This window comes from Hemitrygon akajei, chromosome 4 (assembly GCF_048418815.1).
Source record: "Hemitrygon akajei chromosome 4, sHemAka1.3, whole genome shotgun sequence".
Lineage (NCBI taxonomy): Eukaryota > Metazoa > Chordata > Chondrichthyes > Myliobatiformes > Dasyatidae > Hemitrygon > Hemitrygon akajei.
The window spans coordinates 74,656,715-74,683,099 of NC_133127.1; the positions used below are offsets into that span (position 1 = coordinate 74,656,715).

The window sequence follows — 26,385 nt, forward strand, 5'->3', positions numbered from 1 at the left end:
GGACCCATTGGGCATAATAGGAAAAGAAGCCCAGGCACCGTCTGAGGGCTCTGAGGGTGGTGGGAAGAGGGAGTTCTAACAGGGGGCGCATACGGTCGGGATCAGGGCCAATGACCCCGTTCTCCACGACATTCCCAAGGATAGCGAGTCGGGTGGTTCTGAACACACACTTGTCTCTGTTATAAGTAAGGTTCAGGGCTTCGGCCACTTGGAAAAATCGTTGGAGGTTGGCGTTGTGATCCGGCCAGTCGCGACCACAGATGGTGATGTTATCCAGATAGGGAAATGTGGCCTTCAGTTGGCACTGGTCCACCATCCGGTCCATTTCCCTCTGGAAGACCGAGACACCATTTGTGACACCGAAGGGGACGCGCAGGAAGTGATAGAGCCTGCCGCCCGCCTCGAAGGCAGTGTAGGGGCGGTCCTCCGGGCGGATGGGGAGCTGGTGATAAGCGGATTTCAGGTCTGTGGTCGAGTACACCTTGTACTGAGCTATCTGGTTGACCATATCCGCGATGCGGGGTAGGGGGTACGCGTCAAGCTGCGTGAACCTATTGATGGTCTGGCTATAGTCCATGACCATCCTATTTTTCTGCCCGGTCCGAACAACAACCACCTGGGCCCTCCAAGGACTTGTGCTTGGCTCAATGATCCCCTCCCTGAGCAGCCGCTGCACCTCTGACTGAATGAAGGCCCTGTCCCCTGCGCTGTACCTCCTGCTTTTAGTTACCACAGGTTTACAGTCGGGGGTCAGGTTGGCGAACAGCAGTGGAGGAGGGATCTTGAGGGTGTAGAGGCTGCAAGTGGTGTCAGTAGCGCAGCTGTCGGCATGGTGCTGGGTGGGATGTGTGGGTCGGTGTGTGTGTGTGGTCAGTAGCGGGGTATATGACGAAGTCCCACAAAACTGAGGATTCCTGACAGTGAGTGGTGGGAGGGGCCCATCATATGCCATAGTCACACTTTCGAGGTGGCTCTGGAAGTCCAGCCCCAATAGCACAGGTGCGCACAGCTGAGGCATGACCAGTAGCGGAAAGTTCCGATATTTTGTGCCCTGCACCACCAGTGTCATTACACAACCCACCCGGATGTCTGTGGAATGCGACCCAGAAGCCAAGGTGACCCTCTGGCTTACCGGCCGTGTCACGAGTCCACAGCGTTGCACTGTGTCCGGGTCAATAAAACTCTCAGTGCTGCCCGTGTCAAACAGGCAGCTAGTCCTGTGCCCCTCCACCAGGATGTCCATCATTGACCTTGCAAGCTGGTGTGGGGCGCTCTGGTCGAGGGTTACGGTGGCCAGAATTGAACTGCCGTCTTGGTGCCCGGTAAACACCGGTGGGTCGGGGGTGGGGCATGTTGACGCCGACAAAGATGGCCACCCACATCCGGGCATGCAAGATGACGGCCCCCATGCCTCGCATGCGGCACTGCCCGACCCCGCTCGTGGTTTGGACTTACAGGCCTTGGTGAAGTGGCCCTTCTTTCCGCAGCTGGAGCAGGTCGCTTCTCGGGCCGGGCAGCATTTTCGGGGGTGCTTTTCGAGTCCGCAGAAGTAACACAGCGCGGGCTTTCGACTGGCTGCCGCTGTGGTCGGGTTCAGGGAGTTCATGGAATAGCGACTGGCAGCGGTGTTGGCGAATTCGCTCGCGGGAACTGGCGGCAGCGGGGTCTGAGGTGTCCACGGAACCGGCGGGGGATCGCGCGGCTGGACAGCGTCAGCGTTGTGCAGAGCAGCCTCCAGCGTGTCGGCCGTCTCGATCACCGAGCGTAAGGTAAGATCGGCATTTTCCAGCAGCCGCTGACGCACATACACTGACCTAATTCCTGTAACGAAGGTGTCTCGTACTAGCAGCTCTGCATGCTGTTCTGCCGTGAGCGTTTTGCAGTCACAAGTTCGGACGAGCGTCTGTAGAGCTCGGAGAAACTGGGCACACGACTCTGCAGGCCGCTGTCGTCGCGTAGCTAAGCGATGTCTTGCGTAGACGGTGTTCACCGGCCGCAGGTACTGTCTTTTGAGGGCATCCAGTGCCCCTTCATAGGTCGACAGGCCCCTGATAAGTGAGTAAACTTTTGGGGTGACCCTCGAGAGGAGAATTTGGTGCTTAATAGCGGGTTCAGTTGCACTAACCTCCTCCAAGTATGAGTGGAAGCATGCAAGCCAGAGTTCAAAGGCAAGAGCTGCTTCAGGGTCTTGGGGGTCCAAATCCAATCTTTCCGGACGTAAAACAGTTTCCATGTTTTAAAACTTCCAGTCAATAAAATTGATGCAACATCAATAACTCTCTCTGAGACGTGAGGCGAGTTATCAGCTTTTATTGACTGGAAGAGAGAACGAGCAGTAGCTGACCACCATACTACATCCTGGAGACTGAGGGCAGGGCTCAGGCCTCAATCACCTTTATACCGGGGTATGTGGGAGGAGCCATGGTCAGTGGGAGGGGCCACAGGAGCAGTCAGCAGGGGGGCGTGTCCAGACAGGTATATGTAGTTCACCACACATTGCTTCCGTGATACCACTATTGTGTCAACTTTTGTTTTGAAAGTATACGTATGAAATCTTGTAAGTTGTCTGGCAGCCTTCTTGTTTTTGATTTTGATTTGTTTTGTCTGTGCTCCACCTAGAGTTTGCATTTCCTTTGTATCGTTTTGTACGTCTTCAATATGTTTTGTCTTTGTAAAACTGAAAATTGCAAATAAAGTATTTAAAAAAAATAGAGAGGCAGATAATAGGTGGAGCACAATGAGACAGAAGTGGCAGCAAAACAGGTAGTAATGAGAGACAAGTGACAGGCGGAGTACTCAGTGATACAGGGGCCGGAGTAGAGCAGGAGTGGGGACAGGAGCACTTGGGGCATGAAAACAAACAAGAGCACATGGCAATACAAAACCACAGACAGACGTCTGGGGGAAAAACTCACAAGAAGACAAAGTTCAACTGGAGGTACTGACAGTAACCCTCCCCCCCCCCCCCCCCCCACAGATGCCTCCTGGTGTCACAGCAGGTAGAGCTGGGTGTTGGCTATGAAAGTTCCTGATGAGAGAGGGGTCCAGGATGTTACAGCCAGGGACCCAGCACCTCTCCTCAGGACCATAGCCCTCCCAGTCCACAAGGTACTGGAGGCCACAGTCCCAGCAATGAACATCCAGCAGTCGACACGCCGTGATGGCCTCTGACCCATCAATGAGTTGTGGGGGAGGGAGGTTGGGGACAGGACACAAGGGGTGGCTCATGAAAGGCTTGATGCAGGACACATGGAAGGTGGGATGAAAGTGGTGGAGAGTGGAGGGGAGCTTGGGACGGATGGCAGCAGGGCTGATGACTTTAGCAAAAGGAAAGGAGCCAATGAAGCGAGGGGCAAGTTTGCAGGAATCCACTTTCAGGGGCAGGTCTCAGGATGAAAGCCACGCACGCTGTCCCTGGCAGTAACGTGGGGCCTTGGAGCAATGGCGGTCAGCTTGACGCTTGATCCTAGCAGAGGCACAGAGAAGGGCAGAGCGAGTGCATCTCCACATCCACTGACAACGGCAGATGAATGCCTCGGCAGATGAAACGCCAATCTCCTCCTCCCGGGCAGGAAACAGTGGAGGTTGGTAGCCAGGGCAGCACTCGAAAGAGGACAGACTGTTGGATGAGGATGGATGAGAGTTTATGGTGTACTCAGCCCAGGGTAGCTGCTGACTCCACGGGGAGGAGGGGTTCTGGGAGACCAGACACCACAATACTGTCTCTAACTGTTGGTTGGCCCGCTCGGTCTGGCCATTGGTCTGTGGGTGGAATCCTGAAGACAGACTCAGAGGCACCCAGAAGATTACAGAATACCCTCCAGAAGTTGGATGTGAATTGAGAGCACCTACAGGTCTACAGCATCTACAGGTAAACCATGCAATTTAAAAACATGCAGTACTAGTAATTTGGCTGTTTCTTTGGCAGAGGGGAGTTTAGGTAAAAGAATGAAGGGTACAGACTTAGAGAAACAATCAACTACTGTGAAAATGGTGGTGTTACCATCTGATGGGGGAAGACTGGTGACAAAATCCAGGGCAGTGTGGGACAAGGGTTTCTTGGGGATAGACAGGGGTTGTAACAGACCAGCGGGTGACCAGTTAGAGTTCTTGCCTTGAGCACAGATCGAGCAGGCTGAGACAAAGTTGCAGATATCATCTCCCATGGAGGGCCACCAGAACCATTGATTGATGAAGGCCTGCGTATGCTTGGTTCCAGGGTGACAGGATAACCGGGAAAAATGACCCCACTGCAGTATCTGTGAGTGGACAGAGCTCACAGAGTCTCCCCAGCATCACTCACTGTTGTTCAGGACAGCTCTCAGACAACCAGGGTCTGCTGGATCCATTCTGGCCAGATTGTACTGTCAGGGCGCTGAAGCAGGGACCCATTCGCAGACCAAGTACCATGCGCACTGTGATATTTACTCAGTAGAAAAAATCAAAGGGGCAACAAAAGTTCAGATGGAGATCAAAAATTCTAGAGAAACCCAAATTTCTCTGTGTCAGGTGCAGCACCCCTCAGTACCGTGCTAAAGGATTAGTTTAAATTATGTACTTGCGTTCAGAGAATTGAAACCACTCACTGTGCAGAATCAGAAGGAAATGTTCTATATCCCGGGTGGACTCTTAGGATGACAGTAATTACAAAGAGCAGAATGTTTTCCTTACCGTTAGAGAAAGCTGCACAATACCCAAGCAACAGCAGAATGGTGACGGCAGTTGAGCAATTCATTCTTGGATTCCGCTCCCCCTGTACAAATCACTGGAATTCAGTTTGACTCTTCAATTATATATCCTGCTAGTTTGTATTATAACCTTATTTGGGGAAGTTGGGGTTGGGTAAAATAAAGATATTGTAATCACAACAAGAAATACTGTTGGAGCAGTAACGAAAACACCAGTTAGATATTAGGAAAATAAAACATCAGATAAAATGATGTAAAATTTGCTGATGAAATCGAAGTTTGGATATTGTTTCTAGTTCTCTTGTCTGCCCATCAAAATCATTCATTCTTCCAATGGCACACACAGAAATATAAACTGCAGTCAGAAAGGAGTGATGAACCTTTCTGAGAGCAGTAATCTTCTAAAATATCCTCTTGTGAGCCATGGTAATTTTGAGCAGAGATTACTATTGAGGGATGAATTAGTAAAAATAATATTTAAGGGAAAGGAAGGAGCCCTGTAGATTATTTACGAGTATTCACTGCTTTGCTATTAATACAACTATAACAGAGACAGATTGAAGTAAATGAAGCATTTTAGAATGCCTGTTAAAATTTATTAACATTGATCTTCTACAAAGACAATTTAAAAATAAGATCACTTCTAATTAATATTGCTATTGTACTGCATGTGTTACATAAGAAGTGTGAACATGAAATGATAAGCTTTGGTGCAAATGCATTAAAGATCAAGGAAAGGAAAAGAACCCCACTTTGCTCACGGTGAGACTCATGCTGTTACACTAATGATGACAAATATTTGATATCCAGTTTGTATTTGGTTCTTTTGAGAACTATGCACATAGCACTAGTTTCATCAGCAAGCGTCCTACTGTAGCGGTGTGCTACACGCAGCGCTGAAATAACGACATGGAGTCGATAAACTGCAGCCAAAGAAGAAGTTTATTTCAAATTCACAGTCTTGCTTTAAAGCCTGTCTCCCCCACCCGATACCTCGAGAGGCACGTACTGAAACCCCTTGAGGCTATCTTCCTTTGTGCCTGCGCTCTGGCTAATTGTCAACCGGTTCGAGTGTGCTAGTAATTGGGTCGCCACATAACACCCCCCCAGAACCGGCAGTACACCCCCCAATGTCCACAGTCTGGGCCGGGCCCTGTTTGGGAGGTCGGCCTCTGCACTGCGGTGCCGGAAACTCGACCGGTTGCGCCAAGTCCACATGGGCCGGTTTGAGTCGGTCCACCGTGAAAACCTCCTCTCTCCCCCCAACGTTCAGCACGAGCGTGGACCCATCGTTTCTGATCACCGTAAACGGCCCCTCGTAGGGCCGTTGCAGCGGTGGCCGATGCCCACCCCGTCGTACAAACACAAACTTACAGTTCTGCAGGTCTTTGGGTACGCAGGTCGGGTGCTGCCCGAAAGTCCCTATGAGCAGGGCTTTGAATGCCGTGTACTTGCCGTCCACTGGGGGAGACTGTACGAACTCCGCGACCTGGGTCGCTGTGTCCTGGTCGAGGGAGCTCACCACGTAGTAGTAACGGGTGTCCTCTGAGGTTATTTGCCGAACATGGAATTGGGCTTCTGCTTGCTGAAACCATAGGTGAGGTTGTAGCGTCCAGAGCTTGGCAGCTTCAAGGAAACTGCATTAACAAATGCAGCGTCTGCCATCTCTGGTCCAAAAACGTTTGGACCGTCGGGGTCACCAATTGTAGCGGTGTGCTACACGCAGCGCTAAAATAACGACATGGAGTCGATAAACTGCAGCCAAAGAAGAAGTTTATTTCAAATTCACAGTCTTGCTTTAAAGCCTGTCTCCCCCACCGGATACCTCGAGAGGCACGTACTGAAACCCCTTGAGGCTATCTTCCTTTGTGCCTGCGCTCTGGCTAATTGTCAGCCGGTTCGAGTGTGCTAGTAATTGGGTCACCACACTACAACATTTAGATTTGACCAAGTTCATCACTGAAAACAATAATTCACACAAATTTGTTGGTACAATTACTATTAATATTGCAATTGCAGGATTTTTCAGACAGATAAAAGTTTCAGGAATGGAAGTGGGATAGAATCTGGCTCTTGTACTTCCTCCCTGATGGTAACAATGAGAAGAGAGCATGTTCTGGGTGATGGGGGTCTTTAATGACAGACACCACCTTTTTGAAGCATTACCTGTTGAAGATGTCCTCGATGCTGGGGAGGTTAGTGCTCACAATGCACCCAATCCTGTGCAGTCTCCGCTCCATACCAGATGGAGATGCAACCAGCTCTCCTTGATTTGTTGTAGAAATTTTCAAGAGTCTTTGCTGACATACCAAGTCAGCATCTATAAATTTCCTGATGGCACCGCTATTGTTGGCAGAATTTCAGGTGATGATGAGAAATGTACAGGAGTGAGATAGATCAGCTGGTTGAGTGTTGTTGCAACAATAACCTTGCATTCAAAGGATTGATTGTAGACTTCAGAAAGGGGATTTTGAGGGAATACACTCCAGTCGTCATAGAGGGATCAGAAGTGGACTTGGAGAGCAATTTTAAGTTCCTAGGTATCAACATACTGATATGTTGATACCTAGGCCGAGCATATTGATGCAATTACAAAGAAGACTTAACAGTGGCTATATTGCATTAGGCGTTTGAGGAGACTTGGTATGTCAGCAAAGACTCTTGAAAATTTCTACAAACAAATCAAGGAGAGCTGGTTGCATCTCCATCTGGTATGGAGCGGAGACTGCACAGGATTGGGTGCATTGCGAGCACTAACCTCCCCAGCATTGAGGACATCTTCAACAGGCAATGCTTCAAAAAGGTGGTGTCTGTCATTAAAGACCCCCATCACCCAGAACATGCTCTCTTCTCATTGTTACCATCAGGGAGGAGGTACAAGAGCCAGATTCTATCCCACTTCCATTCCTGAAACTATTATCTGTCTGAAAAATCTTGCAATTGCAATATTAATAGTATTTGTACCAACAAATTTGTGTGAATTTTTGTTTTCAGTGATGAACTTGGTCAAATCTAAATGTTGTAGGATGCTTGCTGATGAAACTAGTGCTATGTGCATAGTTCTCAAAAGAACCAAATACAAGCTGGATATCAAATATTTGTCATCATTAGTGTAACAGCATGAGTCTCACCGAGAGCAAAGTGGGGTTCTTTTCCTTTCCTTGATCTTTAATGCATTTGCACCAAAGCTTATCATTTCATGTTCACACTTCTTATGTAACACATGCAGTACAATAGCAATATTAATTAGAAGTGATCTTATTTTTAAATTGTCTTTGTAGAAGATCAATGTTAATAAATTTTAACAGGCATTCTAAAATGCTTCATTTACTTCAATCTGTCTCTGTTATAGTTGTATTAATAGCAAAGCAGTGAATACTCGTAAATAATCTACAGGGCTCCTTCCTTTCCCTTAAATATTATTTTTACTAATTCATCCCTCAATAGTAATCTCTGCTCAAAATTACCATGGCTCACAAGAGGATATTTTAGAAGATTACTGCTCTCAGAAAGGTTCATCACTCCTTTCTGACTGTCAGTTTATATTTCTGTGTGTGCCATTGGAAGAATGAATGATTTTGATGGGCAGACAAGAGAACTAGAAACAATATCCAAACTTCGATTTCATCAGCAAATTTTACATCATTTTATCTGATGTTTTATTTTCCTAATATCTAACTGGTGTTTTCGTTACTGCTCCAACAGTATTTCTTGTTGTGATTACAATATCTTTATTTTACCCAACCCCAACTTCCCCAAATAAGGTTATAATACAAACTAGCAGGATATATAATTGAAGAGTCAAACTGAATTCCAGTGATTTGTACAGGGGGAGCAGAATCCAAGAATGAATTGCTCAACTGCCGTCACCATTCTGCTGTTGCTTGGGTATTGTGCAGCTTTCTCTAACGGTAAGGAAAACATTCTGCTCTTTGTAATTACTGTCATCCTAAGAGTCCACCCGGGATATAGAACATTTCCTTCTGATTCTGCACAGTGAGTGGTTTCGATTCTCTGAACGCAAGTACATAATTTAAACTAATCCTTTAGCACGGTACTGAGGGGTGCTGCACCTGACACAGAGAAATTTGGGTTTCTCTAGAATTTTTGATCTCCATCTGAACTTTTGTTGCCCCTTTGATTTTTTCTACTGAGTAAATATCACAGTGCGCATGGTACTTGGTCTGCGAATGGGTCCCTGCTTCAGCGCCCTGACAGTACAATCTGGCCAGAATGGATCCAGCAGACCCTGGTTGTCTGAGAGCTGTCCTGAACAACAGTGAGTGATGCTGGGGAGACTCTGTGAGCTCTGTCCACTCACAGATACTGCAGTGGGGTCATTTTTCCCGGTTATCCTGTCACCCTGGAACCAAGCATACGCAGGCCTTCATCAATCAATGGTTCTGGTGGCCCTCCATGGGAGATGATATCTGCAACTTTGTCTCAGCCTGCTCGATCTGTGCTCAAGGCAAGAACTCTAACTGGTCACCCGCTGGTCTGTTACAACCCCTGTCTATCCCCAAGAAACCCTTGTCCCACACTGCCCTGGATTTTGTCACCAGTCTTCCCCCATCAGATGGTAACACCACCATTTTCACAGTAGTTGATTGTTTCTCTAAGTCTGTACCCTTCATTCTTTTACCTAAACTCCCCTCTGCCAAAGAAACAGCCAAATTACTAGTACTGCATGTTTTTAAATTGCATGGTTTACCTGTAGATGCTGTAGACCTGTAGGTGCTCTCAATTCACATCCAACTTCTGGAGGGTATTCTGTAATCTTCTGGGTGCCTCTGAGTCTGTCTTCAGGATTCCACCCACAGACCAATGGCCAGACCGAGCGGGCCAACCAACAGTTAGAGACAGTATTGTGGTGTCTGGTCTCCCAGAACCCCTCCTCCCCGTGGAGTCAGCAGCTACCCTGGGCTGAGTACACCATAAACTCTCATCCATCCTCATCCAACAGTCTGTCCTCTTTCGAGTGCTGCCCTGGCTACCAACCTCCACTGTTTCCTGCCCGGGAGGAGGAGATTGGCGTTTCATCTGCCGAGGCATTCATCTGCCGTTGTCAGTGGATGTGGAGATGCACTCGCTCTGCCCTTCTCTGTGCCTCTGCTAGGATCAAGCGTCAAGCTGACCGCCATTGCTCCAAGGCCCCACGTTACTGCCAGGGACAGCGTGCGTGGCTTTCATCCTGAGACCTGCCCCTGAAAGTGGATTCCTGCAAACTTGCCCCTCGCTTCATTGGCTCCTTTCCTTTTGCTAAAGTCATCAGCCCTGCTGCCATCCGTCCCAAGCTCCCCTCCACTCTCCACCACTTTCATCCCACCTTCCATGTGTCCTGCATCAAGCCTTTCATGAGCCACCCCTTGTGTCCTGTCCCCAACCTCCCTCCCCCACAACTCATTGATGGGTCAGAGGCCATCACGGCGTGTCGACTGCTGGATGTTCATTGCTGGGACTGTGGCCTCCAGTACCTTGTGGACTGGGAGGGCTATGGTCCTGAGGAGAGGTGCTGGGTCCCTGGCTGTAACATCCTGGACCCCTCTCTCATCAGGAACTTTCATAGCCAACACCCAGCTCTACCTGCTGTGACACCAGGAGGCATCTGTGGGGGGGGGGGGGGGGGGAGGGTTACTGTCAGTACCTCCAGTTGAACTTTGTCTTCTTGTGAGTTTTTCCCCCAGACGTCTGTCTGTGGTTTTGTATTGCCATGTGCTCTTGTTTGTTTTCATGCCCCAAGTGCTCCTGTCCCCACTCCTGCTCTACTCCGGCCCCTGTATCACTGAGTACTCCGCCTGTCACTTGTCTCTCATTACTACCTGTTTTGCTGCCACTTCTGTCTCATTGTGCTCCACCTATTATCTGCCTCTCTATTTTTTTTAAATACTTTATTTGCAATTTTCAGTTTTACAAAGACAAAACATATTGAAGACGTACAAAACGATACAAAGGAAATGCAAACTCTAGGTGGAGCACAGACAAAACAAATCAAAATCAAAAACAAGAAGGCTGCCAGACAACTTACAAGATTTCATACGTATACTTTCAAAACAAAAGTTGACACAATAGTGGTATCACGGAAGCAATGTGTGGTGAACTACATATACCTGTCTGGACACGCCCCCCTGCTGACTGCTCCTGTGGCCCCTCCCACTGACCATGGCTCCTCCCACATACCCCGGTATAAAGGTGATTGAGGCCTGAGCCCTGCCCTCAGTCTCCAGGATGTAGTATGGTGGTCAGCTACTGCTCGTTCTCTCTTCCAGTCAATAAAAGCTGATAACTCGCCTCACGTCTCAGAGAGAGTTATTGATGTTGCATCAATTTTATTGACTGGAAGTTTTAAAACATGGAAACTGTTTTACGTCCGGAAAGATTGGATTTGGACCCCCAAGACCCTGAAGCAGCTCTTGCCTTTGAACTCTGGCTTGCATGCTTCCACTCATACTTGGAGGAGGTTAGTGCAACTGAACCCGCTATTAAGCACCAAATTCTCCTCTCGAGGGTCACCCCAAAAGTTTACTCACTTATCAGGGGCCTGTCGACCTATGAAGGGGCACTGGATGCCCTCAAAAGACAGTACCTGCGGCCGGTGAACACCGTCTACGCAAGACATCGCTTAGCTACGCGACGACAGCGGCCTGCAGAGTCGTGTGCCCAGTTTCTCCGAGCTCTACAGACGCTCGTCCGAACTTGTGACTGCAAAACGCTCACGGCAGAACAGCATGCAGAGCTGCTAGTACGAGACACCTTCGTTACAGGAATTAGGTCAGTGTATGTGCGTCAGCGGCTGCTGGAAAATGCCGATCTTACCTTACGCTCGGTGATCGAGACGGCCGACACGCTGGAGGCTGCTCTGCACAACGCTGACGCTGTCCAGCCGCGCGATCCCCCGCCGGTTCCGTGGACACCTCAGACCCCGCTGCCGCCAGTTCCCGCGAGCGAATTCGCCAACACCGCTGCCAGTCGCTATTCCATGAACTCCCTGAACCCGACCACAGCGGCAGCCAGTCGAAAGCCCGCGCTGTGTTACTTCTGCGGACTCGAAAAGCACCCCCGAAAATGCTGCCCGGCCCGAGAAGCGACCTGCTCCAGCTGCGGAAAGAAGGGCCACTTCACCAAGGCCTGTAAGTCCAAACCACGAGCGGGGTCGGGCAGTGCCGCATGCGAGGCATGGGGGCCGTCATCTTGCATGCCCGGATGTGGGTGGCCATCTTTGTCGGCGTCAACATGCCCCACCCCCGACCCACCGGTGTTTACCGGGCACCAAGACGGCAGTTCAATTCTGGCCACCGTAACCCTCGACCAGAGCGCCCCACACCAGCTTGCAAGGTCAATGATGGACATCCTGGTGGAGGGGCACAGGACTAGCTGCCTGTTTGACACGGGCAGCACTGAGAGTTTTATTGACCCGGACACAGTGCAACGCTGTGGACTCGTGACACGGCCGGTAAGCCAGAGGGTCACCTTGGCTTCTGGGTCGCATTCCACAGACATCCGGGTGGGTTGTGTAATGACACTGGTGGTGCAGGGCACAAAATATCGGAACTTTCCGCTACTGGTCATGCCTCAGCTGTGCGCACCTGTGCTATTGGGGCTGGACTTCCAGAGCCACCTCGAAAGTGTGACTATGGCATATGATGGGCCCCTCCCACCACTCACTGTCAGGAATCCTCAGTTTTGTGGGACTTCGTCATATACCCCGCTACTGACCACACACACACACCGACCCACACATCCCACCCAGCACCATGCCGACAGCTGCGCTACTGTCACCATTCTGCTGTTGCTTGGGTATTGTGCAGCTTTCTCTAACGGTAAGGAAAACATTCTGCTCTTTGTAATTACTGTCATCCTAAGAGTCCACCTGGGATATAGAACATTTCCTTCTGATTCTGTACAGTGAGTGGTTTTGATTCTCTGAACACAAGTACATAATTTAAACTAATCCTTTAGCATGGTACCGAGGGGTGCTGCACATGAGCAGATGATTCAAGATGCAGCAACAGATTTAAAATGAAGACAAGAGATATGTGGGATGTGAGGAGCTTTTTTATGCTGGAAATTGCTATTGGCATGGAATTGAATACCCCTAACACTGATGAAAGAAGATCCAATTGAAATATTACATAGTCAGATGGATAGACATGATGGAAAATAATTTCTGGGCTAGAATTGGGCAGAATGGTTAAAATGGATTCCTCTACAGTAAGCCAGAACAAGCTGAATGGGCTGAATGACTTCATTTGTGACATATCTATGAATAGAGTGTTGGCAAATTCATCTTTATATTTTGTGCAATAAGAGTAACAGGTGACATTGTGTGAGTCCTGAGCTGACAGTGGCATCCTCATCTCCAAGTTAGAATCTTGTTTTTAGAATCCCATTCTAAAGCAAATCTTCAAGATGAAACATTAAGGAACGCCATCTCAGGCAGATGTAAAAGGTTGCATGTCGCTACTTACATTATTTAAATTACTATTTAATTCTCTGAGTCCTGACCACCATTTGTTTTCAAATTCATGTTCAAGTTCAGTTTATTGTCATTTAACAGTACATATGTACAACACCAGAGGAAACAACGTTCCTCCGAACCAAGGTGCACAACACAGTGCATATAACTCACACACAAATCACATGAAGTAATATTACCACAAGTAAATTAACAAATAGTGAAGTGCATATAGATACAAGTTAAAAAGTAAACAGTGTAATTCTACTGACGCTTCATATGTGATGAGAAGTGGGTGGTGGCACAGCAGGATGCTCAGTTGTCTCAGGGTCTGGGGGAAGAAGCTGTTTTCCATTCTAACAGCTCTAGTCCTGTTCAACACTACCTGGTGCCTGCTGGTAGGGGATCAAAGAGAAGGTGAAATGGATAGGTGGGATCACTGACAATGCTTAGAGCCTTATGTACGCAGCTTCCTGATAAATAGCTCTGATAGGTGAAGGAGAGACCCTAATAATCCTCTCAGCAGTCCTTGCAATCAAAAGTGTTAATCTTGTCATTTAAATCTTTTTTTTTAGGAGCACACTGTACACAAATCAGCTGTGTCACTCCTACTTTCCAAATGGTTATAAAGCACTTCTGGATATCCGAAGGCATCATGAGGTATAATTAAACTGAAAGAAGAAAGAACTTGCCATCTGATAGAGCTTGGTACACCCCCGGGCCTTTCAAAGGTGGCTCGCTTTATCTGATAGATCTGCACTGGCATTGTCTTTATAGCAGTAGCTACAGCCTAGTCGGCAAAAAAAAGAAGCAACTTTGATCCCAATAACTTGGGCTTTGTTGCCAGTATTTCTGCAGTGATAGAGCTAAATTTGAAATCATTCCCATGACACAGAACATATATTGGAATATTATTTGCTCAGCAAAGGTACAGTACCTTGGTTTAAAAGTATGAATGTAGCGATAGTTCTACAGACCTATCCTTATTCTGGGCTTTACTAAAGTATAATTATGCATCGTTGTGAAATGTAACTGCTAACTGCCTAGATACATGAATTACTACAGGAAGTCATTTGTGAAACAAACGATATGTTGACTTTATTGCAAAATGACTTGAGTGGAAAAAGTTGGTGCTGGATCCTAGCTATTCAGAACCCATTTCAATGAGTTGGCTGGAAAGAACATGTGCGAAATGTATGGATGTAACTAAGCTAGGTGGCTCTGTGTACTGTGAGGAAGATGTGCTTACAATGGAAACTGTGCAGAGATTCACCAGGAAGTTGCCTGGATTCCAAAGAACTGCGGTCACTCGAAGGAAGACATTTCTCCCCATCACTCACAGAACCAACAGCACAGCCAAAGAGAAATCAAATAATGATAGATAGATAGATAGATAGATAGATACTTTATTCATCCCCATGGGGAATGTAGCACATCTACAATCCCACATTAACTGTTGATGCATATAAGGGATACAAAGGGTCTGGGTAACATGTTTGCATTGTTCTGATTAACAACTCAAATCCGTGATCTATTCCATTATAATTACAAATCCCAAGGTAAGAAAGAAATCATATTATATCCACAGAGCACATTGCTGGGCAATATGTAATTCTACACCCTAGGTTACTTTCTTTCCCTGCCTTGTATTGGAATCAGCCAAGTCATCCTCTGTGATATCAGTAAATTTGTCTCTCTTCACTAATGCAGCCTGACTTACTGAGCAGTACGTGTTACACCTCTCACATTCCTCCTTCTGAGTCCACTCTCTCTGACCCCTGGATCTAGGCAGCGTAGCAAGAGGAAACAATGTTCCTGTATCTAACCCAGCAGGTGACAAAAGAAATTTTATCTGCTTCAATGAGATCAGATCTCATTCTTCTGAACTGCTTAATCTCACTTCTTTGGACACAATTCCATTTCAGGAATCAATCTGACAATCGTTCATTGCACTCCCTCTGCCACAAGATAACCTCTCCTAGACAGGTAGGTAATCCGTGCACGTAACATTCCCGATCTAACCTCAGCAGGGGCATAAATGTTAGCTGTTCTGTCTCTCTACCTTTGCACTCAAACTCACTTGCAATAAAAAACAAAGAATTGCCACTTGCCTTCCAAATCAGTATATTTGCACAGTGTTTGATAGTTAGTCTGAAGTCAGTGAAAGGCTTGTCGCTGTGTTGTGAGTCCAATATTCTGTAATGGCCGGGCTCGGGCTCGGCCTCCTCAACCTCCCGAAATAGTTCCACCTTCGCTCCACCAGCTGATTATCGAGGCGGATGGACTGCTTGATTGGAACCTCTAAGTCCTCTTCCGGCTCTCCCAAGGTGAGGGCATCCTTTAGTTTGTCTCAGAGTCCATGGCAGTATAGAGTGACCAAGACATCCTTTTCCAGCCACTCTCCTGGGCCAAAGTCCAAAACTCGATGGTGTAGTTGGCCACTGACCGTCTGCCCTAACGCACCCTCATCAGGTTCGGCTTGCTCCAGTAGGATGATGAAGCATTTTCCTCGTGTCAGCCATGAATTCCTCTGAATCCAAGCAAATCTCCAACCTGCATTCCCAATGAGCAGTGGCCCAGGCCAGGGCTTTCCTGGTCCGGAGAGAGATAATGAAGGCCACCCCTCCATGCTCTGATTGGATCCGGGATGGCTGGAGTTCAACACCAGTGAGCATTGAATGAGGAAGCTGCAGAAAGACCCCAGGTCACCGTCGAATCTCTCCGGAGTTGGAGGATATACTGGCTCCACAGAGCAACCAACAGCCTCACCCGAGTGACTCAGGCTTCCCCTTATGGTAGTTGGCACACAGCGACCTGGAGATCGTGTATCTCCAGGCCCTGAATCAAAGTCCTCTCACCATCTCTGGTCGCAGCGGACGAGAGACTCTGATATCCACAGAGTCCACGTCTGGCTCATTCATACTGTGATGAGAGACCTAGGTGAGGATGGTTGGGCCCAAGACCTGAATCGAGACATGATGCGAGACTAAAACCAATACAGAATACTAAACTAGACACTCAATGAGAATCCAAGTAGAGCTGATGATTGAGCACCAAACCCCCTTTTATAATCCTTAACTATTGAAATCCTGGTGCCAAAGCATGGCTGCCAATTAGCGAGACGGTCCTGAATCCTTGAAGGGACTGTGCTAACTATCCATATTCTGGAGAGCTGGAGAGTCTAAGCCCCAGAATCTGGTGTGGTTGGTTGTATATTCAGCATAGAATCTGTGACGATAAGGAACACCTACCCTACCATGCCCAGACTGCATTTCAGTAGATCTGATCACTTGGCTGTCCTTCTGCCAGCACACAGGCAGAGGCGAGAGAGCAAAACCCCAGAGATTAGGACAACAAGCAGGAGGTTGCGAGAGGCAGAGAAGCAGCCACAGGAGTGCTTTGAGTCGGTGGACTGGGCCGTGTTGAAGGACTCATCTGTGAACCTGAGTGAATACACCATGGTTGTAACAGACTTCATTAAACGAGTTGCAGCCAAGCATGTTCCACAAAGTCATTGAGAGTCTTCCCCAGTCAAAAGCTGGAAGAACTGTGAGATCTGCAGTCTGCTGAGGGCCAGATGAGAAGCATTCAAGTCTGGTGACCAAGAAAGTTACAAGAGGTTCAGCACGATTTCTGGAAAGCCATCTCTCAGCTAAAGAGGTAATTCCAGACTAAACGTGAATCAATGATGGATGCTTGACATTTGTGGCAGGGCTTGAATAATATCACCTTTTATAAAGTTAATTCAAGCGACATAGGGGACATAATTGCTTCACTTCCAGATGAGCTCAATGCCTTCTATGCTCACTATGTTTGTCAAAACATGGAGGAACCATCACAGACTCCCACAGCCCCAATGATCCTATGATTCCAGTCCCTGAAGCCAACTTGTGAGCAGCCTTCAGGAGGGTGAACCCATGAAGAGCATCCAGCACAGACGGGGTACCTGGCTGAGTACTAAAGACCTATGCTGATCAACTGGTTGGAGAGTTCACTGAGATCTTTAACCTCTTGCTTTGACAGTTTGAGGTACTCACCTGCTTCAAGCAGGCTTCAATTATACTGGTGCCCAAGAAGAGCGTGGTGTCATCCAGTAGCACTTACATCCACAGTGATGAAGTGCTTTGAGAGGTTGGTGATGAAACACATCAACTCCTGCCTGAGAAGTGAATTAGATCCACTCCAATTTGCCTACTGGAGCAACAAGTCAAGGCAGATGCAATCTCACTGCCTCTTCACTCAACCCTGGAACATCTGGACAGCAAAGATGCATACATCAGGATGCTGTTCATCAACTACAGCTTGGTATTCGATGCCATCATCACTTCAAAACTAACCAATAAGTTCCTAGACGGCCTCAATTGGATCTTCGATTTCCTCACTTGCAGACCTCAGTCAGTTCGAATTGTCAACAACATCTCCTCCATGATCTCCATCAGCACAGATGCACCACAATCTGTGCACTTAGACCCCTGCTCAAATCACTTTACACTTATGACTGTGTGGCTAAGCACAGCTCCAACGCCATATTCAAGTTTGCTGACGACACCACTGTCATAGGCTGAATCAAAAGTGGTGATGAATCAGCGTATAGGAGGGAGATTGAAAATTTGGCTGAGTGGTGCCACAACAACAACCTCTCACTCAATGTCAGCAAGGCCAGGGGGCTGATTATTGACTTCAGGAGAAGGAAAGCAGAGGGCCATCAGCCAGTCCTCATTGGCGGATCAGCTATTTTAAAGTCCTTGGCATTATTATTTCAAATGGCCAGTTCTGGATGCTGCACAAATGTGAATTACAAAGAAAGCACAGCAGCACTTCTATTTCCTTAGGAGTTTGTGGAGGTTTGGCATGACATCTAAAACTTCAACAAAATAATATAGATATGCAGTGGAGAGAATATTGATAGGCTGCGTCAGAGCCTGTTATAGAAACACCAATGCCCTTGAACAGAAAATCCTGAATATGGCCCAGTCCATCACAGGTAAAGCCCTCCCCACCATTGAGCACATCTACATGGAACATTGCCACAGGAAAGCAGCATCCATCTTCAGGGACCCCACCACCCTGTTCTCACTGCTGCCATTAGGAAGAAGGTACAGAAGCCTTAGAGCTCACTCCACAAGGTTCGGGAACAGTTACTACCTCTCACCAATGAATTTCTTAAACCAACTCACTCAACTTCACTTGCCCCATCATTGAAATGTTCCCACAACCTATGGACTCCCTTTCAAAGACTCTTCATCTAATCTTCTCAATATTTATTGCTGATTTATTTGTTGTTATTATTTTGTCCCTTTTGTATTTGCACAGTTTGTTGTCTTTTGCACACTGGTTGAACATTCAAGTTGGTGTGATCTTTCATTGATTCTGTTACAGTTATTATTATTCTATAGAATTATTGAGTATACTCACAAGAAAACGAATCTCAGGGTTGTATATGGTGACATTATATGTACTTCGATAATAAATTTAGTTTGAACTTTGGACTTTTATATTTCATCCCCCAGTGGGTCTCCATTGCTCCTTGCACTGCACAGAACCACACTAGCATTTTTCTACTCAGGAAAAAACTCTTTGTAAGATATAGAATTGTGGTTAAGTAAGTGTCTGAATTAATTTCAGATGCACCCTTTTGTCTTTTAAAATCTCCCTATTCAAAGGCAAGAGAGCTCGCATCTGGTTTCTGTATTGAAACTACTTCTTAAAATAGAACCGAAAATGATCTGGAGCTCTTTGAAGAAACGAATCATAAAACAGGCAAAATGGGTTGGTCTTTGGTTTTGCTGAAGCTCACAAATCAGTCTAGGTGAACACCGAGAGCACAAGAGGAGGATCAAGGAAGCTGACACTCCAGCTATGAAGAGCAAGCAAATGCTGAGGCCTTTTGCAGCAATTCTCCTTTTCACTGTTCTTGCAACAGGTGTGATGTTTAATTATTACACTTTTCATTATGCAATGTGTCACGTAAATACTTCCTCTTTTGTTTATCAATAGAGACTTAGGAAATACAAAATCATAGAAAGCTGATGAAGAATGAGAATTTTCTTCCTGATAATGAGAGAAATGACTGATAGCACATGGAGACATTGGTAGAGAAGATGTTGATTAAGTTTGGTGTGGATAGATTTGTAGGCAGTGATATTGTATTTATATGGTCATTTCACATGGATAGGATTGTCTCAACATTTGGTGGTACCATTGATTTAGCGATACTGTGTGTCATACTGTGTATTCCCTTGGTCAAATGTTCATTGTTTTTCATTTTTTACTTATATTGTTCCAACCATACTTGAGCAACCATTTAAATGAGTCTCTGTCACAGAATGTTTAGTTTTTAATCATTTTAAGTTAGTTACAGATGATCACTTATAGCAGTCTGTCACGTGTACATCTATTGAGTGAGAATGTTAGCTCTTCACCAGAGGCACCTCAGTGGGATTGTTGGGTTCTTTAACTCTATTCAGTTATGTATACTGAGTGTTAGAACATGTCCTAAAACAAGCCAAATGATTTATCATAATTCCATATCCAAGCTACTAGGCTAATATTGAGTCATAAACCAAATGATTAAGGATTAATTATGACTCATAGTTTTATTGAAGTTTTATTTTTTTAAGTATCAAAGTTAATGGAAAGTTGAGAGATTCTGACAGAACATTGCAAGACCATTGTAAAATATAAAAATATGAGAGTACTCCAGGATCAACAAAAAAGGTTTAAACTGTAACAGTTCATATTGATTGTAAAAGATTAAATGAAGTTACTGTGGGCCCCCATCAGACTGAAACTGGAGAAATTATGTTGGATAACAAAGCAAACCCAGATAGATTAAACGAATATTCTGTGTTTGTTGTGACAGAGTAAGTCTCAGAAAACCATGTGGAAATATGCAGTCATTGAGAATGAGTAAGGAGAAAAAGAACTTAACAAACTATCTTATGTGGTGTATTTGGTAATTCAGAATTTAATTAATAAAGTATTGTAAAATAAGAAGATAATTAAATCCCACATATTGAAGGCAGTATTCTGGTTAATAGATAGAGAAATCATAAATAGGTTATTTTCAGGTTCAGTGCTCGGGCAGCATCTGTTGATAATCTACCACATTATGGAGGTAATGTAAAATACTCAAATTTGCACTACATTGCTAAGAGGCAATATTGGTTGTGAGAAGGGTGCAGAGAGGCATCAGGGAGTTAGAGACAGATTACAAAAATAGACAAAGCATGATTGTGGCAAAATGTGATTTTCATCCACTTAGAAAAAATATAGAAAGCCGGTGTTATCTTTAAACTGGTGAAGATTGAATGGTTTAATTGCTTCGAGGAACTTGGGTGTCTTCTTACTTGAATTATTAAAAATTCAGGAACAGCCTCTTCCCCTCTGCCATCTAAATGGACATTGAACCCAAGAACATCACCTCACTTTTTATTATTTCTGTTTTTATACTGCAATTTTTAATGTGACTATTTAATATACATTTAATAAGTATATATGTATTTACTGTAATTTATTTTTTTCTATATTCGTCATGTATTGCATTATACTGCTGCTGCTAAATTAACAAATTTCACAACATATGCCAGTGATATTAAACCTGATTCTGATTCTGAAAAGTTAATGTGCAGGTAAAACAAGCAATTAGATATGATGGCTTTTATTGCAAAAAGACATGAGCACAGGACCTAAAGATCTCTTAATGCAATTATGTAGACTTACTGAGGCTGAATCTAGAATATTTTGTACATATCCCCTTACATAAGGCAGTCTACATTTGCCATTCAGAAAATGCTACAAGGTTCACCAGACTGATGCCAGTTTGGAGGGTTTTTTACACAAAGAGAGATTTAGCAGACTGAGGCTCTATTAAGATAGACTTATTAGAGGACTCTATTGCACTGGACATATTAGAGAGTGCAGTGATTTTCCATATCTCGTTGAAATATGTGAAATCCTTATGAGCCTGACAGGGTAGAATCAGGGATTATGTTTCCTTTGACCAGAGTATCTACAACTTTGTAGAATCAAGGGTTACATTCAAAAAATGTTAGGCCATTCAGGAGAGATGGGAAAGGAACTCTTCACCCAGAGGACACTGAATGCTTGGAATTATCTATCTAAGGAATCTGTAGAAGTTCAGGCACAAAATATGTTCGAGACAGATATCACTAGATATCAAGGGAATCGAGAGAGATGAGGAAGTGAGATTGAGGTGAAACTTCAGCTACGATCTTAATGCTTGGCAGGGGCACAAATGAATAAAAGGCCTACTTTTGCTTCAATTTCTTAAGTTCTAATGTGTTACAAGTTTGAGGATAAGAGTAAAGATAAAACAATTTCTAATTAAGATAACGTGCTAAATGACTGTGGTCGTGGATTATATAATCCACAAGCTTTTCACCACATGTGCTAATGACTGAAGTGAAATCGATATTTTCAGAATAAAAGTAGTTATATTATTTTGCAGAGTAATGCCCGCTGTGTGATAGGATATTAATTTGGGACAGCTTAGACAATTTCAGCACTTGCTATGAAAGCTTGTTTCTAATTGGGCACTGCTGATGAGGTTTGGGCATTTGAGGATTGTGTCCATAGTCAGCTGAACTTCAGATCACTTGCTTTTCCTTTCCAATCCTCTTCCAGATCCTGACCTCCAATTCCACACCACTATCCTTTCATTAAAGGACATCTGTCCTTTAGTTTTCTCTTACAGCAATAGATTTAAAGCAGACAGAAAGCAGAGCTATCTTATCTTTACTTTCTGATACTATAGATTTACCTATACTAGGAAGCCAATTAACAGATACCGGTACTTCAGCGAACACCCGGATTTGCTATACAGAAGATACCACCTGCTTATTTATAATAATTGTGTTACTGTCTGCTGTTTTATAGCCATTGCTGAAAGCCATCTTCTAGTTAAATCAAAATGTAAGTGCATGACTGTGACATCCAAAACAATTGTTACTGAATTGCCTACTGGTGAACATGTGGTGCAGCAAGTGAGGGACATAAGAATTATGTAAGTAAATGCATTTTAATTTGATGATCACACTGCTTTATGCTAATTTTTGCTACTAACTGGAAAGTGGTTGTAGATAATTTTGTTACTGTGGGTCACTGAATTAGTGTATTGGACGGAATCAGATCACATCCCCACACCTAACAATCTTCTTATTTCCAAAATGAACACGGAAACTTGAAAACTATAAAAGCTAAGATTAATTTGTAAATGCAAGAACTCCAGTGTTAAGTTCCAGTAGAAGAGAAGCATTAGTTAAGGTCCATTTATTAAAGTTGGTGCCTTTTTCACATAACTGTTGCTGCATCAAGCTAAAAACTGTATGTAGTGGTATCTGTAGTGAAGATACCTCGCATAATGAATAGTTGTTGTTGCTGGGCAAGGAGCAGCCCATGAGCAGTTCACAGGCTGTGTAGTGACTATAAGAAATACTGGGCTCATGGAAAAGAATAGACACCATCAAACCCACACGTGGAAGTTTTATCTATCCCCAAAGGCACTAACAGAATGTGATTCCGATTTATTTCTTGCCGACTATTTTATCTAAATTTCTGGGAAACATTTCTAGTTATAGAGATAATTAACTCACATGCTGACATAAAAGCTTGCTGTATATCCTTTCCTGGAGCAACTTATGTCATCCAAAACTGATTAATGTTCAACTTGATCTGATCATGGTAAGGTTTGCAAATTAACTGGTGCAATAGATACGCGAAATGCCCTCCCTTCCTATTGTTATTGCTACGTAGGTGATTATTTTAGTTATTGACTGTTTCCTTTAATTAGCAACATTACCCTAGCCGCATCAGCAATGATCTGTGCAGAATGGTGGCAGGGCATTTAGCTGCCAATCTCCAGCACTCCTAAAATGACTGCTAACTGTTCTTCTATTACAGCGTTCCTATGAGGAGCCCAGAGAATATGTCAGGTCTATCAGACCAAGTTCATCTACAAGATTTCTGATTTGTATGATATTTATTTTTGTCTTTTTTTTTTACAATACTGTATATATTTAGAATGCATTTCAGAATACACCCTACACCTGGTATCTGGTGTTTCTATTTCAATATATGGCATGCATGGTATAACTAGGCCAGCTCAAGGTATCCCAGATTACTCAGAAACGAGTGAGTAGCTAGGGCAGCGCAGTGGGGTAATTAGTAGAGTTGCTGCTGCATTCTGCATTTATTCCTCACCTCCAGTGCTATTTTGTGGAGTTTGTACTTTCTCCTTGTGGCCAAGTGAAATCCAGGTTGGGACACCATAAGACATAGGAGCAGAATAAGACCATCTGGCCCATCGAGTCTGCTCCACCATTCAATCATGGTTGATCCTTTTTTTTAATCTCCTCATCAACCCCAGTTCCCAGCCTTCTCCCTATAACCTTTGATGGCATGTCCAATCAAGAACCTATCAATCTCTACCTTAAATACATCCAACTACCTGACCTCCACAGCTGCATGTGGCAACAAATTCCACAAATTCAGCAGCCTTTGGCTAAAGAAATTTTTCTGCATCTCTGTTCTGAAAGGGTGCCCCTCTATCCCAAGGCTGTGCCCTCTTGTCCTAGACTCTCCCACCATGGGAAACATCCTTTCCACATCGACTCTCTCTAGGCCTTTCAAAAGGTTTCAATGAGATCCCCTGTCATCCTTCTGAATTCCAGTGAGTACAGGCCCAGAGTACAGAGCCATCAAAAGTTCCTTGTATAATAACCCTTTCATTTCTGGAATCATCCTTGTGAACCCCCTCTGGACCCTTTCCAATGCCAGCACATCTTTTCTAAGATGAGGGTCCCAAAACTGTTCACAGTACTCAAGGTGAGGCCTCACCAGTGCCTTCAGCATCTCATCCTTACTCCTGATTTTTTTTTGTAATTTATTTTTTTTATTGAAGTTCATCAAACATTTCCATAAGATGTATTTCAGACATTGTACATATATATCATATAATCATATATATCGCAAAATCTCCACAAAGTATTTATCTGGGGTATACACTTATAGAAAAGAGTGGAAAGAAAAAACAAGCAAAAGGAAAGAACTATGTAGAAGTAGGGAGTGATTTTTTTTTACAACAGATTCATTGATTTGTGAGAATAAAATCAGGCCTATGAGGCATTATGTAGTTAAACCATTTTTCCCAGTATGAATCAAATTGTTCCAGCTTATGATTAACAGATGCTGTTATCTTCTCCATTTTGTAAATGTCTATTGTAATTTCCATCATGTATTTAAAGTTGGGCTCTCCTGTGATAACCATTTCCTAGTTAGAGTCATTTTACTAGCCACCAACAGTATATTCATTAAATATTTATCTCTTTTCAACCATTCTTGAGGTATATATCCAAAATATATGGTCTTACTCTCCAAGGGTATTTCACATTTAAAGATGTCTTGTGGGGCATTGTGTATCCCCCTCCAATAGTTTTTGATTAACAGGGCAGTCCCAAAAAATATAATGATTTGCATTTTGATTTCCACAATTTCTCCAGCAAACAGGGAGGTTACTATCATAATTGGATTTCTGAGAGGGTGTAATTAAATATCTTATCAAGTTTTTCCATCCAAACTCCCTCCATTTCTGTGAATTGGTACACTTCCATTGATAACTCCATATTGTTGTCCATTCTTCCTCAGATATAATTATCCCTCCTTCCTTCTCCCATTTTGTTTTAATGTATGAAGTCAAATGTGTTTTAAGATTTGACAACCCCTTATACATGCTTGAAATGATTCTACTACCATTATCTGAATTATATGCTTTTCTAAAGAGCTCTATCAAGCATGTATTTGCCTTGGTTACATTTTTAAGTGTCTTATTAACATATTGTCGCATCTGTAAATACCGATAAAAATCTTGTTTTTCTAATAAGTGTTTCTCTTTAAACATTTCAAAACTGAACAGTGTTCCTTCTTTCATTATGTTGCAAAGAACTGTTATTCCTTTAGCTGTCCAGTCCTTAAATCTAGCATCCAATTTATTTGGTGTACAATCTGAGTCATATGCACACCATTTAAGAATTGCAATATCTCCCTCTAGATTATATTCTTTTATAGTAGTTATCCATATTTTAAGAATCAATTTCACCCATAAGGTCTCCTCCCATTCTGCGCACGGACTGTTTGATCTGCTTCCGTCTGGTAGGCGCTTCAGATCCCTCCAGACTAAGACTAATAGGCACTGGAGAAGTTTTTTCCCTACTACGGTCACTTTGCTGAACAGTTAACTGCCGGTTAACTGTCAGCTAACTATTACTTGGATTGCACTACCTGTACGTACAATTTATATTTTCATTTATATTTATCATTATTATTGTTATGAGCAGAGAGACAACATCTGCTGGAAGTAAATTCCTTGTATGTGCATAGGTACTTGGCGATTAAAGTCTGATTCTGATTCTGATAAGTTATCAATAGTATTTATGTACCTTTGCAGGTTGTTATCAGCCAAAATTGCTTGTATGGGGATGGGAAGTACCCGCTCCTCAATGTTTTTCCATTGAGCGTCATGTAATGGGTTGCACCAACATATCACAGCTCTCAACTGTGCTGCAAAATAATAATCTCTAAGAGAAGGCAAGCCCCATCCCCCCTTTTCCTTTGCTAATTGCAAAGTTTTGAGACGAACTCCAGGCCTTTTACCCTGCCAAATATACCTTGATAGCATCTTGTTCCATTCATTGAATTGATTTTGATTAATCTCTATTGGTAGGGTCTGAAAGAGATATAACAGTCTGGGCAGTATATTCATTTTAATAGACTCAATCCTTGAACTGAGACTGAAAAAAGGAATCATCTTGCCACATCTTCCTTAATTTTTTTAATATAAAGGCTGATAATTAAATTCTGATAATTTTGCCAAATCTTTTGGCATAATGATGCCCAAATATTTGAAAGACTCGGTATGCCATGCCCAGGGGTATCAACTTTCAATTTCTCTTGGTGGGCTATAGTAATATGAAAGTAATTGGGTTTTATCTATGTTGATCTTGTATCCTGACAATTGACCATATTGTTCAAAGGATTGCATCAATTTAGGTAAAGAGTATGTTGGTTGCCCTAGATAGATCAAAATGTCATCCGCATAACAAGCCAATTTATGCTCTGTCCCTTTAATAGTAATTCCCCTGATATCTTCATTTTGTCTGATGTATCGAGCTAATGGTTCCAGATATAACGCGAAGAGTAGTGGTGACCATGCACAACCCGGTCTCGTGC

At 44.3% G+C, this 26,385-nt stretch overlaps 1 long non-coding RNA gene across 1 annotated transcript; it reads left to right on the plus strand.

Annotated features, from left to right (window-relative positions):
* Window positions 1–18,919: 18,919 nt before the first annotated feature.
* On the plus strand, window positions 18,920–26,301 carry LOC140725926 (uncharacterized). Its single transcript, XR_012098525.1, has 4 exons — window positions 18,920–19,063; window positions 22,039–22,165; window positions 23,062–23,131; window positions 26,287–26,301. It is a non-coding gene; the product is annotated as an uncharacterized lncRNA (long non-coding RNA).
* Window positions 26,302–26,385: the final 84 nt, after the last annotated feature.